This window comes from Contarinia nasturtii, unplaced genomic scaffold (genome assembly GCF_009176525.2).
Source record: "Contarinia nasturtii isolate CC-2019 unplaced genomic scaffold, AAFC_CNas_1.1 Cnas_scaffold_476, whole genome shotgun sequence".
Classification (NCBI taxonomy): domain Eukaryota; kingdom Metazoa; phylum Arthropoda; class Insecta; order Diptera; family Cecidomyiidae; genus Contarinia; species Contarinia nasturtii.
This window is the reverse complement of record NW_022197829.1, coordinates 205,730-216,817: the sequence shown is the minus strand read 5'-3', so window position 1 is coordinate 216,817 and position 11,088 is coordinate 205,730.

Sequence of the window (11,088 nt, the reverse complement as noted above, 5' to 3'; positions counted from 1 at the left end):
ATATTGAACGATATTTACAAATATTGAACGATATTTACAAATATTGATCGTATTGAGTCATATTGTTGAGACGTAAATACTTGTCAATACGTGTAAATACTTGTCAATACTGGAAATGAATGTAAATACGCGTAAATAAAAATTTCGTTTGTCAAACCTAATGTCAAACTGTCTTATCGACTGAATTATTCATACAAAAAACTCTAAAAAGTATACTTTTGTAAATAAAAAATAAAAATAAACATTTTTTTTTAATGTTTTCTAGCGGAAATTAATTTTCTTTTTAATTTTGCTGGGATTTGTGCGGTGATTATTCGCTGATTATTAAATCAAAAATAAATATGCGTAACATAACCTCACTTTTAATTACGTAATTAAAATTTACGTATTAAAGTATTACGTACGAATTTTTTTATTCATTTATTTATATGTAAATATTTTGAACGGGATTGGTGTCACAAAAATGAAAATGAAATTAATCCCCTGATTAATCCTAGATTTAATCTATATTCAATAAAAATATTTATTTAAATTTTCTAATTACGTAATTAAAATTTACGCAATAAATAAATGAATAAAAAATTCAAAATAAATATGAATTGCATAACCTCACTTTATTGCGTAAATTTTAATTACGTAATTATTGTAGAAAATTTGAATAAATATTTTTATTGAATATAGATTAAATCTAGGATTAATCAGGGGATTAATTTTATTTTCATTTTTGTGACACCAATCCTAGCACCAATCCCGTTCAAAATATTTAGGGGAGAGTCACGTAGGTTGAGACGGCACGTAGGTTGAGACACCCCGAAATTTTTTTGTTTGACAGCTGGCAGACATGTTATTTGTACTGTCAAGTTGTTGAATCATTGTTAGTAAACTTTTCGTAGTGTATTGACGTGTTTTCACGCACTCATTGTACTTGAGCCAGAGCACCCAAAAAATTTTTCGGAAAAAAGTGATTTCAAAAATTTGACCAAAGTAAAAAAAATTGCCATTTTTTGTGGTACAAAAAGGTGAGCATGACATTTACATTACAGTTTTTGTTGTATTTTAACAATCCGAAGAAATTCCGAACATATCTTGTGTTGAACCAAAAATACAGCGTCATGCCTATATGGCGGCAAATCACGTAGGTTGAGACACTTTGAGTCACGTAGGTTGAGACAGTATATGACGCTATGTATTTTGGTGGGAAAACACCAGAAATGTCATTTTATCTTTGTTTGTGTTCGGAATTGCAATTTGACGTTCGTGTAAAGTGATTTGTTTTCAAGTTATCACATTTTTCTTTGAATTTATCGACATTCTCTGCATGCAAAAAACACACTGAAGAAGATCAACGACGAATTTGTGTTGAAACAAGCGAACTTGACGTGGGATTAAACGTTGAAGTGTCAACTTCAGAAGCAACAACGTCAGCCGCACCATCTGTGGCAACAACATCGGCCGCACCATCTGTGGCATCAACATCAACCACATCAATGGGCTCTCGTTCCGAAAGTTTGTCGTCAATACTGAGCGATATTGGTCCAGTTCAACAAGGTTCACCGCGAAAGAAATCAAATCGTGCCCGTAAGCTAGGAACGAGCACAGTTCTAACATCACCTGAAAGTGTTTCCAAACTCAAGGAAAACCAACAAAAACGTATCGAGGCTGCAGAAAAGAAGGAGAAAGGCGCAATAAAGCGAAAGGGGTCATCGCCAAAAGCAACACCCAAAAAGCGATCACAGCCAACACGGGCCGCAAAGAAAAAATCATCATCAACGTCGGACGAGAATATCGATTTTTGCACGATCTGCATGCAAAATGTGCCATCAAAATTGACCAAAATCGAACTCAATTGAATGTAATAATTGCAAGCGGCTATTTCATTTGAAATGCGTCCATATGACACGCAGTTACTACACTTGTCAAAATTGCGATTCTGATGCTGATCTCACGGATTGATTAAGAATTCATGAAATTGTCAACTTTTTTATCATTTTTTTGTGGCGGAGGCCTTCATAATAAAGAAATAAACAATAACCACTCAAAATATGGCGTCTAAACTTTATTTTATTCAACCCATTTTCAATTACTCATAGTGTCTCAACCTACGTGCCAAATTTTTGGGAGGCCAAAAATCATATGTTTGGAAAATTGACCAAAACTTTTGTGTTCTTGGAGATACACAACTACTTCTTTGGGCAAAGCTGTAGCTCGGAACAGTACCTTTCCAACGGTATATAACTTTCCTTGATAAATTGTATAAGTAAAAAAAATGACCAAAAAACAAAACCCGTCTCAACCTACGTGACTCTCCCCTACATATAAATAAATGAATAAAAAAATTCGTACGTAATACTTTATTACGTAAATTTTAATTACGTAATTAAAAGTGAGGTTATGTTACGCATATTTATTTCTGATTTAATAATCAGCGAATAATCACCGCACAAATCCCAGCAAAATTAAAAAGAAAATTAATTTCCGCTAAAAAACATTAAAAAAAATTTTTATTTTTATTTTTTATTTACAAAAAGCACGTGGATGACACATATATGAGATTGGAGACTTTTTTATGCGAGTCTCGCTAATCAGCGCCATCATACCTGACATCCCTCAACTAAATTTACATCTCTAGCATGTAAACAAATTTGCTCTATGTAACGTAACACAAATGCACATATTTATTATTTATTTTTATTTTAAGTAATATATTTTTCCTTTATAATAATAATATATTTTTTAAATTTGATTTTATTTGAATTTTTGAACAAAACTATATTTTTTTTTTATGATGAAAATGATGAAATATTATTTTTCTCCAACGTCTCCAACCAAATTTACGTAATGTATTTTACGTATTCATGTTTTTGACAAGTCATTTGTCAATTTAGATTTATGACATTTCGTCATTTTTCGCATTTTGAAGTCGCTGTAAATAGCGTTATAAAAATGGTGAGAAATAAATATTAGACTGATATATTTTTTATCAGTAATTTATTCTTTAAGTTTATTTTATCTCTTTATTTTGTTTTTTACCAAAAGCTGTGTATTGTTTTATGTTTGTTTTTAAATATTTTATGTAACCTAACAAATGGGTTGGTGATTTGATTGATATTGAAACAGGACGTTCCAAATTGACAAATGACTTGCCAAAAACATGAATACGTAAAATACATTACGTCAAAAATGTCACAATCTCTCCCATCTCTCCAAGCCAACAGATGGCATTAATGTAAACCATTCGCAATGTGTCTCTTCTTAGAGCCATCCACTTGACAAAAAGTATACTTTTTAGAGTTTTTTGTATGAATAATTCAGTCGATAAGACAGTTTGACATTAGCGATTGACGAAATTTTTATTTACGCGTATTTACCGGTATTTACATTCATTTCCAGTATTGACAAGTATTTACACGTATTTACACGTATTGACATTTATTTTGTGTATTGAATCGTATTTTTTTAGCTTTTTGGCTTGTTCTTTCCCCCTAGTATAATTGTGGTTCATAATGGAGAAAAGTGGTTTTTTCTGTGGTGTGTGGTATCCATATTTTTTTTATCTTTGACTTGGGGCTTAAATTGATGAAATTTTCAAGAGAACATATGCAGTCTTTTTCGCAAAAATGTACGTCATGTGTCCGGCCGAACGGTAACTTTTTGGTTTTTGGCCAATTTGGCCACTCCAACTTGACATTTTTGGACCGCAAATGACACCATTCGATAGCTGGCTTTAAGACCTTTCCAACGATATGCATATGTCCGGGTGTGTCAAGTGGATGTGCCTCGGTGACTCTAGGGACAAAAGTCAAAAAGTGACTTTTGGAGACCGGCCAACATGGCGGCCAAATCGAAAAGTGCCGGAACAAAAAAGTCTTATATTAGTTTTTTGTGTACTTTAATCCAAGAAAGTTTCAAAAAGATCAGAAACAACTAACAACTACGCAAAATCGCGGACAGATATACCAAATGAATTTTATAGAAAAATATAGAAAAATCATATGAAATTTTTAAAATTAAATTTTTTTCGAACGGATTGATCGATTTCGACGTTTGAGGTATCGTTGGAAAGGTACTGAGCTCTAGAATCCGAATATCGATGTTTCAGGGGTCAACAACCTCATTTTGTGTCATCTATGGCCATAGAACTGAATTTTGACCCTTTTCTTGAAAGGGCCATATTTTGAAGACAGGTGGACCGATTTTCGAACTTTTATATTTTTTCTTGATCTATAGCCCAAGAGCTTTCCAACCATAGATCAATTGGGGCGAAAGGCCTTCTAGGTCTGGATTTCGTATATTACGTGTATATATAGCGAGTTCAACACACTAATGTGGTTTCGTCACTCGCGCGAACTGCCATCCGCTGTGATAGCCCTAGCGGGGGAACAATATGAAACCATGAAATGAAGAAAAGACAAAAAACCATAAGAAAGATAATGTAATTAAAATATCAAATTGCATCGAATAATATTACTTTTTCTTACTTTCAAGAAATTTTTACTCATTTTTTTCGTTTTTTTTATCGACGCATTTTTGACAGCCAATTCCCAATTTTTGGGGGGCAATTTCCCCATTTTTGAAAGCCAAATTTTCCTATTTTTGACAACCAAAAGCTACATTTTTGACAGCCAATTCCCGATTTGTCACAACCAAATGCACCATTTTTGACAGCCAATTCCCTATTTTTGGGGGGTCAATTCCCCATTTTTGTCAGCCAATTTCCAATTCTTATACACCAAAACATTTTACCTTTTTAAATGAAATGAATTTAATTTGTTGACAGTTTAAAACTATCTCCATACAAAAGCGAAAAACGTGCAACGATGGTGAAACCGCTCAACGGAAACAATATCAACTTAATGCAGAATAGAAGGGAACACCTGTTTCAAAAATACCTTATTCTATAACATATGTCCCACTGAAATTTGCACAAATTCATAAGCATGTCATTTGAACAACAAAGACACACTATTAAATTCTTTTTTATTGATTTAAACCTTTATTCATGGGCTATCGAATAGCACATTTGCATTACACTGAATGGACCATTGTCTTCGATTTGTCGAAGTTTGTATCGAACCTTCAAAATCATGCTTTGGCGGACCGACTTGTCGATTTCTTTCAACTTTCTCTCGAATCTTCGCGCCAATTGTTGCTCGTTTCAAGTATTTTGGACCTTCGCCTATAACATACATCCAAAAACAGACGAGAAATAATTAATTTGGTGTTTTTTTGTGAAGTTAAACAGATGGTTCTTTTTTCATGGAAATGTCATATTTTAAGAAGTGAGCCATTATTGTGGTTTTTTCCGCTTGCAAACCAAAATTTTGTCTTAAATCAGATAGATGCTATAAGTTGAAGTAAACACCCAATTTCAGACACCCTTTGGAATTTTTTCGAAACCTATTTTGCTGATTACTAACGATAGTGTCTAATTCTATTGTTTTAATCCAAATTTGGATTATGAATGAATTTTTACTTGACCAACCATCTCATCTTCATACTAAGTCCATGAAACACGATACATGGTTCGAAGAGAGATTGGTTCATCTTTAGACACATGCACAATTTGTTTTGAACTTAGCTCGCCAAAACCATTTGAGACACTTTTTCGTAAATCCAATTTGTAGGACATTGCGAATGAATATAATTGAATGGTTTGTGTTTGACAGTAGAGTAAGAGTCCCGTTAAGTCTCCTATGTGCATTGGTTTACATTTTTGGTTTTTTAATGCCGCGCAATAAACGCTGTAGTTTGTGCAAATTAAATCAAGCTTCAATTATTGGGTGTATAAATTAATTTTGATCGCTGACAATTAGATGTCGCCACTTAAACTTGTATGAAGTTTGACAGTTGAATCCAATTGCATTTTGTACATGTGACATTTGCCAATCTAATTCAGAGCAGAAAGATTTATTTTTGACACAGTGTCATTATTTTCTGATCGATTCAAAATGAGCGATGAAAAAGTGTTTTTCTGTCTGGTCTCCTTTGGTTCAATTTTTTCACTTTGAATAAAGTGAAAATACATCTAAAGGTTATAAAATGTTGCAGGAGACGAGACCTCTCATTCGCCACAGAGAATGTTGAATTTGGTGAAAAAGAAGTGGTGAATTTGTTGAAAAACTGTGAACTCACCAAAAAAAATTGAATGATGGGCTGTTGGCATTTTAAATTCGATAAAGATGCATGAAAATGCATCAGAAAACATCAGAAGCATTAAATATATGCGAATCAATCCTTTTAAGACTTCTATAATGAGGTAAGACCAAAGGAATTTTGTGCCATACCAGTTGAATCCAAAACTAGTTGTAAGACGTTTTTCACATTTTGGCACAATGTTCCAAAAATAGGAGAGAAAGGAATTTTTGTATCGTATTGTAACTGGAAGTGAAGAGGGCATCTGCTACGATAACCTCAGGCATAAAAATAAGCGTTCAATCCCACACAATCATCAAAATCGATTGCATAGCAGGATTTTGATGATTTCTCGGTAATGCTCATTATTTGGTGGGATTAAAGTGGTGTGGTGTATAATGAGCTGCTGAAACCGGGTGAAACTGTCACGGGGGATCGGTATCGACTACAACCAATACGTTTGAGCAGATTACTGAGAGAAAAATTGAGAAAAACTGCGACAAGAAATAGTCGAAGGATTCATCAAAATTTGACATATTCCAAACATCGCAAAAAAAAAGATAGGGGACTCTGGTCGGGGTGAGCTTGATCACCCCCCGTACTCTCCAGACCTTGCCCCTTCTGACTACCACTTGTTTCGATCAATGCAAATGGGCTTGTCTGAGATATCGTTTCGAAATTCTGAAGGAGTGCGAAAATGGGTCGATCAATGGATAGCTGGAAAAGATGAGGAATTCTTTCGACGCGGAATCGACAAGCTGCCAAGAAGATGGGCCGAAGTCATAGCTAACTATGGGCAGTACATTGGTTAATGTACTCATTCTTATTATTTTTAAATAAATGTTTCCTTTCACCAAAAAAACGATCAAAATTAATTTATACACCCAATAATTAAGAATTAAATCAAACTGGTGCAAATTGAAGTTTACTCCTGAAACGCATCTAATGCATTAGATGCGTTTCAGGAGTAAAATACAATAAATATTCCAAATATGTCCAAATTGTTTAAATAGTGAAAACTAACAGCTGCTAACATTGAAATTAAACATTAAAGGAGATATTATAGCACTGTTTATTTTAATTCTCCAAAAAATGGATTTGATTCCAAGCATTTTGAAATTTGATTTTCAATTTTAACACAAGCATTTTGTAATAAGCCAACAGCTTGTAAGATTTCATAGCTAATTGGCTTTTCACAATTTTTAATTTGTATTTTGGCCTCACGCATTTTAAATAATCGTTTTTTCAATTTTGGTTTCTCATAAAAAAAAATTAAACAGTCCGGTATCACACTTTTTCTATGTTGTTTCTGCCAATGCACGTAATAGTTCTCTTTGTTTGTAAATTTTGACTCATAATTTTTTGCACAACATTTATATTTTTTGACTTTATCCGCGTTAAGTCGTTCATGGCGATCTAGATTATTTTTATTTTTCTTAATAAATATGCCACAGAAGCAACATAAAAATAATTTTTCTGTGCGTTCGTCGGTTTGTTTACGCATTTTGTATCGAAATGACATTGAAATATCAGCTGTCACATGCTTCTCAGATGGCGCTGGCAACGTTTTGCAGAAAAGTCATATTTTTGACAATTGCTATCGGGGGATGCCCTTGTTTTTTTTTTTGCTACCACTTAGTCATAACAAGTTGAAAAATGACGTTATTGTAAAATGTCGAATCGTTCATGTTAAGGTAAAAAAGATTTAGTCGCATGTCAAATGTTTACATCGTATAAAATAACTGCAAATTGATTTATTATCCATCCACCATTAAATATTTGTCTTAAGGTAGGAAGAATATTTTTTTAAATTCATATATTCCAATGGGATACTCTGTTTTCAAATGAATATCTTTAAATGCACTCAATCCATTCACTAAACGCATTTCTTCACAAGCCCAAGCTTTATTCGTTTCCGCTTTAAATCTCAACATTTTCAATTGGCGCAATATCAAAATGTATGTAAATAGAGCAGTAATGTGCGAGCAAAAATTTTCAGGGAAGGTTGTTGATCGAAAAAAAAATCGAAAAAAATGAGAATAATTTTGCTCAATTTACAAAAACTCAAGCAAATTCAAATAATTCCTTCGAAAATCACAGGGGTTAAACCTTCTTCCTCATTTTATTATAGACTACATTCAATTTAAAACCAAAACCAAGAAAAAGCTGAATAAAGAAAAAAAGCTTTATTGTTAAGATTAAATTTTTCCTTATTTAACGCCCTTTCTCGATACGTTCAAAACAGGTTAATGAATCCTTTCATTTAAGTGATTTTTACAAACATTTCTCTTGGAAATATTCCGTTTATAGAAAAAGGGATGTTGACTGTATATATAATGCCATGGGTTTATATGCCATTAACATTTCCTTGGTAATGTCTTATTTTAAAACTAAAATGTCTTAAGACTCGGTTCGTTTCTATTCCAACGGTTGTTGAGTTTCAAATGGTTTTCTCGATATTTTCTTTGCTTCGCTAACCTTAGTAGTAACTAAGTAAAAACCTTCGCGAAAGGGCCAAAAACTGTGCAAAACATTGTTAAAAATTATTGACAATGACGACAAAACCTTGTGTATCGGAAAGAGAAGCGAAAGTATAATCGCTTCGCGTCGAATGAAATGTGACAATAGTTTAAATAAGCGCACAAAAAAAATATTGTCGAACGAAGTCGCACTTTAAGATAAATAATCAAATAAGAAGAAGAAGAGTATGTACTTGATTGAGAAGATAGAAATCGGTTGTGTGTGTGTGTGAAAAAAGCAAACAATCCATAAGATGAGGATTAAATAAATGAAACGAAATGGATTCCATCAAAAAATAATTCGTGCAGAAAAGCTCTTACTATAAAATGGAAATAAAGACATGAATAAAAAATTTCGAAGTGCAATGCTAGAAGAAGAGAGATAGAAGATAAGAGTCAGAGTACTCGAGACACAGTAAAAAAAATACCTAATGATAATAATAATAATGATGAGTTGAGTGGGTGTGAGGGAGAGAAAAGTGTCAAAATGTTAAAACACGACCACATTGATTGAGGGTGAATCGCAAGTAGAGAATGCAGAAACGAAGAAGATGACAAAAAATGTGTGTCGCATTGATTTTTAAATCGACAAGAGCAGATAAAATAACACACCAAACTTTCTTTTTCGGGGTGAAAGCTGCAATAAAGTGGCAATGCTACTTAAGACGTCAACATATATCGATCTGGATAAATTCATTTTATAACAGGAAACCATGCTGACAGAATTTTTTTTTTTCTTGTTGCAATCTTCTTCCCTTTATTTTTTTAGAGATAAATGAAAAATGCTCGTTGGTGCGAAAAAACGATGGTGGTAGTAAAAAAAGTTTAAATACGGATTTGATGCTGAGTTTGTTAACAGCTCAAGCTGAATTGATTATTTGAGACTTACCGCTTTTCCTCATTTTGACATCTTTTAAAATGTCTGCCAAGAAAATCTTACGGAAATAAAATGAAAAAAAGTCTTTTCGGCTGAAAACTATGAAGTAGATTCTTTATTGTTTAATTCATTACATTATTATGTTGTTGAGTATGTATTTGAAATAAGATTTCGGTCTACATTAGAGTATAAATAATAATCTGTGTGTAGTACTAAATGTGTAGTTTATGCATCGTCAAATTTCTTTTTTGTCTAATTAAGAAGAATTATTATTATATTTTTGATATAGCTAAAGACCATTTCTAATACAATTGCTTAAAATGTGTGTGTGCCAATTTCAAATGAAATTTTACACAAATTATCTGTGTATAATATACTGTATATATTTGAATGTGTGTGTGTGTGTGTTTTAAAATCTATTGATAATTTTTCCATAAAAATGTTGTTTAGCTTCATTTCTTCTTTACATTCTCTTTTTTTCTTTTATAAGCAAGATTGCATGCTTTGAATTTTTAATATTATTTTAGTAATCTAGTTTGGATACTAAATTGGATTGATTAACGTAATTCCGTACGATTTAATTCTATAATTATTGTTATTTTAAGTGCGTACTCATTTTTCGAAAAATCATTAAATCATTCAAATTCATTCAATTCTTGCTCTACTTTTGATATGGTATAAATATGAATTGCGTTTTTTACATATTAATAATTATATTTTTGTTTCACTTTTCACTAAAACGTTCACATTAATGTTTTTTATTATAAATTTGAAAAAACGTATTCCATATTTTGCTTTTCGGTGTTGCTGGACATTTTTTAGATGGTGTTTATTATTCTCGAAGAAATCAGATCCTTTTTTTTTTCAAAAAAATTGAGAATTCGTGAACACAATAAATAAAAACACTCAAATTGAGTGGTTGTAGAATCAAATACTTTAATTAAAATTTACATGTATCTTTTTGAGGCGTTACTGATGGTGGTTGGAAAACAAATTTCATATAATCAGTCATTTTCAACTACATGTATATGTATAACAGTAATGTGCGAGCAAAATTTTCCATCTTTCTTCAAAAAACCGTAGGAAATCGAGAAAAATTTCGTTTCGGACGAAAATCCCTAGCAAATCGGAAGAATTTTGAAGTCACAGGGGGGTAAACCACCATAAAACTTCTTCTCCTGAGCTTGAAAAATCCAAAAACATATTATATTCTGAGTTTCTATCAAAGAGAAAGCGATGATGCCCATCTAATATGTAATTGCATAGTGAATTATGATTGTTCTCACTAGCAATTTTTTTCTTTGGCTAAATCAGATAATTTATATGGATTTCTCATGCTTAATACATTATATTTTGAATGGTTTTTCTTAAAAATCTTCGATTTCATTTATCAAATATTTATTTATCTTTATTTATTATAATTAAATTTGATTAAAGTCGTTTCAAAGGTTTAAATGTATTTGTAACTAGCATACACCAAATTAAAATTATCATTATTTAATTGAAATGTTAATTTTATAAATCGAACTTAAAAATGTAATACTCGCACTTTTCATATAC